This window comes from Alosa pseudoharengus, unplaced genomic scaffold, assembly GCF_046254945.1.
Source record: "Alosa pseudoharengus isolate Yale_2024_CS ecotype anadromous, Long Island Sound unplaced genomic scaffold, YU_APseudo_1.1 YU_APseudo_1.1_scf_19, whole genome shotgun sequence".
NCBI classification, from domain to species: Eukaryota; Metazoa; Chordata; class Actinopteri; order Clupeiformes; family Clupeidae; genus Alosa; species Alosa pseudoharengus.
The window spans coordinates 29,386,788-29,393,669 of record NW_027468657.1 but is presented as its reverse complement, the minus strand read 5'-3'; positions in this window follow the sequence as shown (position 1 = coordinate 29,393,669).

Here is a 6,882-nt window from a genome sequence, read left to right as displayed (position 1 = left end):
CCCCACCCCCCCTCCTTCACCTCTCCATACCCCCTCCATACCCACAGATGCACCATCCCTCCCACAACAGAGAATAAACAGAGAGAGGAAGGTGTGTGTGCGTGTGTGTGTTGGAGGGGTGGGGGGTGGTCAGGTTTATGATAATAACCAAACAGATGCTCTTGTTGGAAAAGTGTTTGAATTGCAACGAGGGATCCAGCCAGGAAAAGCAGGAATGACAAAATACCAGCTCGGAGAGGAAAAAATAGGAATGAGAGGATGGTGAAGGGAAGAGGGGGGGGGGGTGAACCATTTCCCTCCTTTTGTGTGTCCTCCTCCAGATGTATGGTTGCTCATCCCCCCCGTTGTTGCCACCACTCCTGGCCCATCTTTGATGACGAATAGCCAAGCCGAGATGCTTTGCAGTGTTCCTCACCACTCCCCGTGACAGCGAAGCAACCCGCAGGAAGAGCTTATCAGAATCTGCACGAGATTGCATCGCTGGTTTTTGTTTGTTTCGCCGATTCTGAGTCATTTGTTTTATTTTGTTGCACGGCTTTTATTCTTTTGTCGAACAAAGCCGCGACAGAGTCAGTGTTCGATGTCTGGATCAAAATAAATTCATTTTTTCCGTGTTTGCTTACTTTGCACTAAACAGGAAAATGTAGCATTTCTTCTGACTTCATGTGAATTGTGAGAACTATAGGAAACTAAGCTTAAACTACAACAATGTCTCTTATCTATGTTGGCCATAGATACATGTTACAGTTTTTGTCACAAGACTGAAAGTTTATGTTTCTAAGAAGCATGTTATTTTATGAAATGCCCTCTGGCAACATACAAAACTATGGTTCAGGAAAGCCTACTTCCACCCCACCCTTGTAGAAATAAAATTATGAAGTGAAAATATGTCTCAAGGCCCACCCTAAACTGCTCTATGGTTCAACACCCTGTTTCAAATACGTCATTTAACAACAGTATCGTCAGAATCAGACAGAAATGTCAAAAAGAATCCAAACCACAATGTACACTCAATTGACGCAAGGCTGGAATGAATAGTGAGATAATTTGTGTGCGATTCAAACCCACAAGAAACATTTCGTTTAGTGCTGTACAACTATATGGATGATTTAGTTTGCATAAAAGGCATGCCAAAATCAAAAGGCTCTTAGCTAGAATTAATGTCTACCATATTACAAACAAACCATATATAATTCCTCAGCATAATATTTAATGTAGCCCAATTCACTGAAAACATACCATACTACCAGTTACAATGCCAAAGAAATAATTGCAAAGCTACAACAAAAGCATGCGAGGCTCAGGACCACTGAAGCCAAATTGGCATGCCAGATGGAGCCTACGCATGTTAATTGTAATGCACTGATGGGTGTTGCTAAATCATTCTCAGGGAAGCTTAGCCGCTTAATGTGGGACGGTGACACAAGATGAATGAGCTCCCCCCTCTGTCACACAAGCCTTAGAGGCCCACGCTGGAAGAGGCTTGGATATCGACCTCTGAGTAGCGGTGGCTCAAAAGTCACTCCTCTGACACCGACTCTCTGGTTCAGGGGCCACGGCTCCCTCCGGCCAGCAGAGCACAGGGGCGGCCATTGTTTTCCTCGGGAGAGTATTCCCAGGAGGGAGCTTGCTGCTCCAGCTTGTCTCGTGTCACCCACTCGAAGCCTAGCAACAGGAGCACCTTCCATTTTTACACTGCCCACTTGAAGCCAATGCCTCTCCTCAAGTAATCCTCCGGGGTTGACTGAGGGGCTGAGTAAAGATGCTTATCTGTTTGGAGCCTTTTTTTAGCTTTAAGATAATTTGTGAAACCACAGTGAGTACATAACAAACGGGTCACAAAACTCCACTCTCTGTTTACATCTGCTACATCTAATATCCAATTAGTTTTTTTGTCTGCAAATATAGTCATGTTGTATTGCTTCAATACCCTTGTGTAAAATAATAACAGATTTTTTCTTGTCATAATTGGATTGTTTTTTTTAATTAATTTTAACAAGCAGTACATTATTTGGTTAAGGTAACATGACATCCACACTCCTGGTGTCCAGGTGCAAATTTGCCCATGGAGCGTTATTGCCAACTTAATGAATCACTTTAATGTCCTTATAAAGGCAAGGGCATGTGTGACATTATAAAGTCAGCTGTAAAGTTCAAACATTTGCACCATATTATTTTTAACTGTCTGCGGCACGCTGCAAAGCTTTTAAGTGTGCCAGATGGACAGTGGTTTCCCCCCAAGTGGCAAAGGGCCTGATCTGGGCTGCATTCAGTAACATTTCCGAATTCCTCCCGAGGTTTTCCGATGGGTACCTCACCGGAGGTGGTATGAGTCAACTGTTTGGGGAAGGAGGGGGATTATTGAAGTAGACACACGTGACATCTGCCCCAACACAGGAAGCACTTGGCTGTTTACAGGAAGTTGTTTCAATGAAAGAATTCCATCTATGCTACCTGTCTGCTACCGGTGATGACTCTTGACTGTGCCCCCATGGCATTTGAAAATAAAGGCCTTCCTGACTTTGTATTCATACTGTAGTTGTGCACGTAGCCTATTCCAGTTATAATGAGTTTAATATCAGCAGCTTACTGGGGGCAATTGTATTTTGATTAAAAAAAAAAAATAATAATATATATATATATATATATATATATATATATATATATTTTAGAAAAGGACAAAAAAGAAAACATATTCTTCTCAGTGTCCTTGAGTTTAGAAGTGATATTGATCAATACATGCAGAAGATCAACAGGTGGCCTTTCATCCAGCGAGGGCTAAAAATGGGTCCTCTTATCTGACAAAATGTTTACCTCATTATTCTTGAGCATTCATGATTAATGGGCATCCTGTTTATTATCCGTTTCTTAATTAGGGATCTAGATTCAGCACAGCCCCAAATACTCCACAACAGCTTAACATGGCCCAAATGAGTTTGCTGGCGTGTCTAGGGCGGATGTTTGTTCGTATTGTTGAAGAAAGAGCGGAGGTAAAATGGTGGATGGTGTTGAGGTGAGGGTAATTGGGATGGCGTCATGAAAATGGTTGGAGGCCACAAACCATTTTAGAGGGTGCCTTTCTTCTGAAAATTACATTCTGTCCTGGTTTTAGGCTGGCAGGACACAGTGCTAAGTCAGGCTACAGTAGTATTCCTCTAGTAACAGACCTTCTGAACATAGACTCCTCACATGGCAAACTTATGTTGCATTAAATAACCTCAATGTGAATGTTCGACATTAATAAAATAACGTTTTTCATTATCCACAGAACTATGTGGATAATGAAATTGCCTGGTTTAGTGATTAATTCTAACAAAGGAATACAAAACAACATGATGCACTTGGAAAAGAATTAGGTAGACTAAAGGTTTATTTAACAGAAAACAGAAACTCTTTTCAAATTAATTTGTATACCGAGTTTGTTTCTGATGTTAAATGCACATGCAATTAATTAATGACAAATCCCACAGCAACATCTAAATTGGATAAATAAGCTTAAATAATCTGCGGCACACATGTGACAATTCCTAGTAAATATCTGTGCACAGAATGTAGGCTAGAATGAGCGCACTCTAAGCTTAACTTCACATTCGGCTGCAGAAATGCAGCTTGCTGCAGAGCTCCTTGAACATGCTGCTAGTCAGGCGGCAAAGCTATGCAGTGAGAAGAGCTGAACTGAGGGAGGAGTGGGAACTGAAAATGTTCCTGTTGCCTGATTTGTGGCACATTCTTAAGCTTCCCGGGCCAATTATCTCCGATGAACATTTGCTCTAGTCTTGCGTGACTCCTCAGCAGCTGTCTCCATAATCCAGGTTATCCGGTCCACCAGTGAGAGAGCAGGAACTGACACTAAGACTACGAGGGATGACAGTTTCAAGTCATATGAAGATGAAAAGGCAGATTTGCTGATGAGTGGTCAAGCTGTGTCTGAACATAAGATGATTGCTGGTATTTGTAAGGGAAGGCAACTAAATACTGCTAATCATCTGTCTGTTCAATGAAAACCCCTTAGGATCTATCACATCTCTACTGCACACATGTTGAGCTTCAAATCAGTTTTTTTGGCTGAATTATGATTCCACAATAGGTACATTCAACATCTGTGTATTTTGCTCTTGTCACCCTTAACAAAAAGGCTAGTTTTATGGACATGACCAAACCCAAATAGAATGTGCGATAGTTTTGAACATGGTACACCCTCATGTCCCTGTCAAGCTGAGATTTACCGACTGATATTTTAAAACAACAAACAAAGTCTATGGGGCTTTGAATTCTTCCTCTATGTGCACTTTAATCAGGACTAGCAATCTTTAGAGAGTTTCACAGGTGGCAGGAGATTCAAACTATGATCTTGACGTCATGGCTCTTGTCTCAGTAGTGGCAGTGTTGAAGAGCAGCAGCACCCAGGGACAGAGGATCAAGGCTTCTGCTTTCCCCCCTGCATCCTGCCTTTGGTGTACACAGGCATATACTATAGAGAGTGGGAACTGTGCCAGCTTTCAATACGGCTCCCTGACTCTCCGCATGGCAGCAGCGCCTGCCTTACTTCAGGTGTGTTTTCTTTTCTCTCCCTTTCTCTTTTTTTCTTCTTTTTTGCTCTCTCTCTCTCTCTCTCTTTCTCTCTCTCTCTACTATCAGAGGGAGAGGGCTCTCAAAGAGGAGATAGGCCGCTCATCTGCAGTTCCTTCATTGTAGCAGGGGATCAAAAGAAGTCAAAACAAATTAAATGGTTGGACTGATGTAGCTTCAGCGGCTAGGACTCATCTCGGTCGTTCCCTCCCTTTGCTCGGCGATATTGTTGGGCTTATCGGAATTTCTATCAGTTCACACAGTCGCACGCAGTTTGGAAACGGCCGGCTTGTTTCATATAGATACTGCCTGTAAGTGCTGGGGGCTGGAGCTTGCTCTGGCTTGGACTCCCTGACACATTGTGAGACAGCCTGATGCGACCTGACAGAGAGCAGAGATAAGGACTTGTTTTCTAAGGGGGAGGATAGGCTCAGCAGACAGGCATAAAGTGTCTGTGAATGGCTCTTTGAAACTGCAAAAGACCCACACCTCTATCTACCTAATACAAGTCTGGTGATTGCTGTCTGCACATGGCAGAGCCTTTCACTGAATTTTCTCTTGTTTACAGATACGTCTTCCTCCACCAGATTGTGAAAGTTAAAGAACAATAGGCACTCAGGCAGGCAGAGGGTCAAGAACGTGTGAAACATGTCCTATATTATGTTTTGGAAGGAGACAGATTATGATCTAGGGTTTGGAAATAATGTGAAAATATGGAAATATGTCAAGCAGAATCTGTGAAACATCTGCAGAAATACACACGCAGTATGTGGAATGGTAAAGAAACCATTTGGATTATAGCGCTTGCCTTGTGATGATTTTCCCCTTCATATCTAATTCATTCTAACTCATTATCATCCAAAAATCTATCCTACCAACTTCTCTTCCATCCATTTGGCATCTACCAACAAAAGTTGTCTCAGGAAAATTGCAGTCATTTTCTTCAAGGGGGTCATTATTTTTCGCTCTGATGCAATCAGGCCAAGGTGAATGAAAGCAGAGGGTAGAGCGTCAATAATATAAAGGGTGGGCAGGAGTGCTCTTCTGGGCTTGGAAAATGGAAAAAGGGATGTATTTCCCTCCACTTCCTTCCCCTCCTCTGCCATCTTGGATCTGTGTTGATAGATTTGCACAACGTCCACCAGAATGCCATCAAAGGCAGCGGCCAAAAAGATGGAAGTTGTTTTATTTCCCTCCCTTGTTCTTTTGCTTGGATTTGGACGCTGTTTGGAGAAGTGGACGGATCAACAGAGAGGTGTGGAGAAGGAGAGCTAAATGAGCCGAAAATAAGGAGCCTCCATAAAAGCTGTGGTGGAGTGGCGCCATGTTTTGAACCTTCAGACTCCTTTGTCTCTTATCTCCATTCTGTGCGACACACGCTTTGATGCGGCTGACACCTTTCTCCATTATGAATTCTCTTTGCTCTCTCTTCTCAGAGGAAAGAGGCATTATACGGCAATTCAAACCCTTCACCGTTTAGGGCTTCTTTAGGGCGCCTTGGGTTCGTAATAAATATCATTTATACTGTGTGTCACGTATAAAGTCCAGGGCATTTTACTCGTGTGACACTTCTCCTACCCCCAGCTGCTCATTGTTATCCACTGAAAGGGAAAGCGGGCCAGAGACGGCAAACTCTTAATGACCCATAGTCTTTAATGACCACCTCACAGTCCCAAATATCCATATCATAAATCCTTTCTCTTTGCTTTGTGCCACTCCAGGGTCCCCACCTGCTATGTGTGTGTGTGTGTGTGTGTGTGGGGGGGGTGTTTTTCATTGAAGGATCGCGGAAACCTGCGGCACGTATGGTTTCACTCTACCACCACAAATGAAGATGGAAACCACCTGAAATGAAATTCCTCTTTCTGTTATTTAAAGCGCTGTAGGATGTATGAAACGGCTGCGTGTAAGTGGCTGACCACTGAGCTGCGTTAACTTTGCACAGCGGAGAGGCCGACCGCAGCGCTTAACAGTTACTTATTTCACGCGAGATTTATATTCTGAAGTGAGCCCATAGGTAGAACAGCCTGCTTGGGAAAAGTGGAGGGAGTGCTGAGAGAGAGATGAGAAAATTGAGCCACAGAAGGATGTGTCGTCCTTTGTTTTGTATTTTTTGGCATGTTTGGCAGCCGGTGATAAATGGGCCTCCCCAGAGAAACTCGGTTCCTCTCACACGTTACATCTGACCTCTTTCAGTTACGTAGCAACTAGCCTTTCAGCGGCAGGAATAGTATTTCAAGTCATTTTTATCTGCAAACCTCTGCAGTTGTTAATCGGCAAGAAAGCCATCTGCCTCAACAGGAAGGTGGCGGA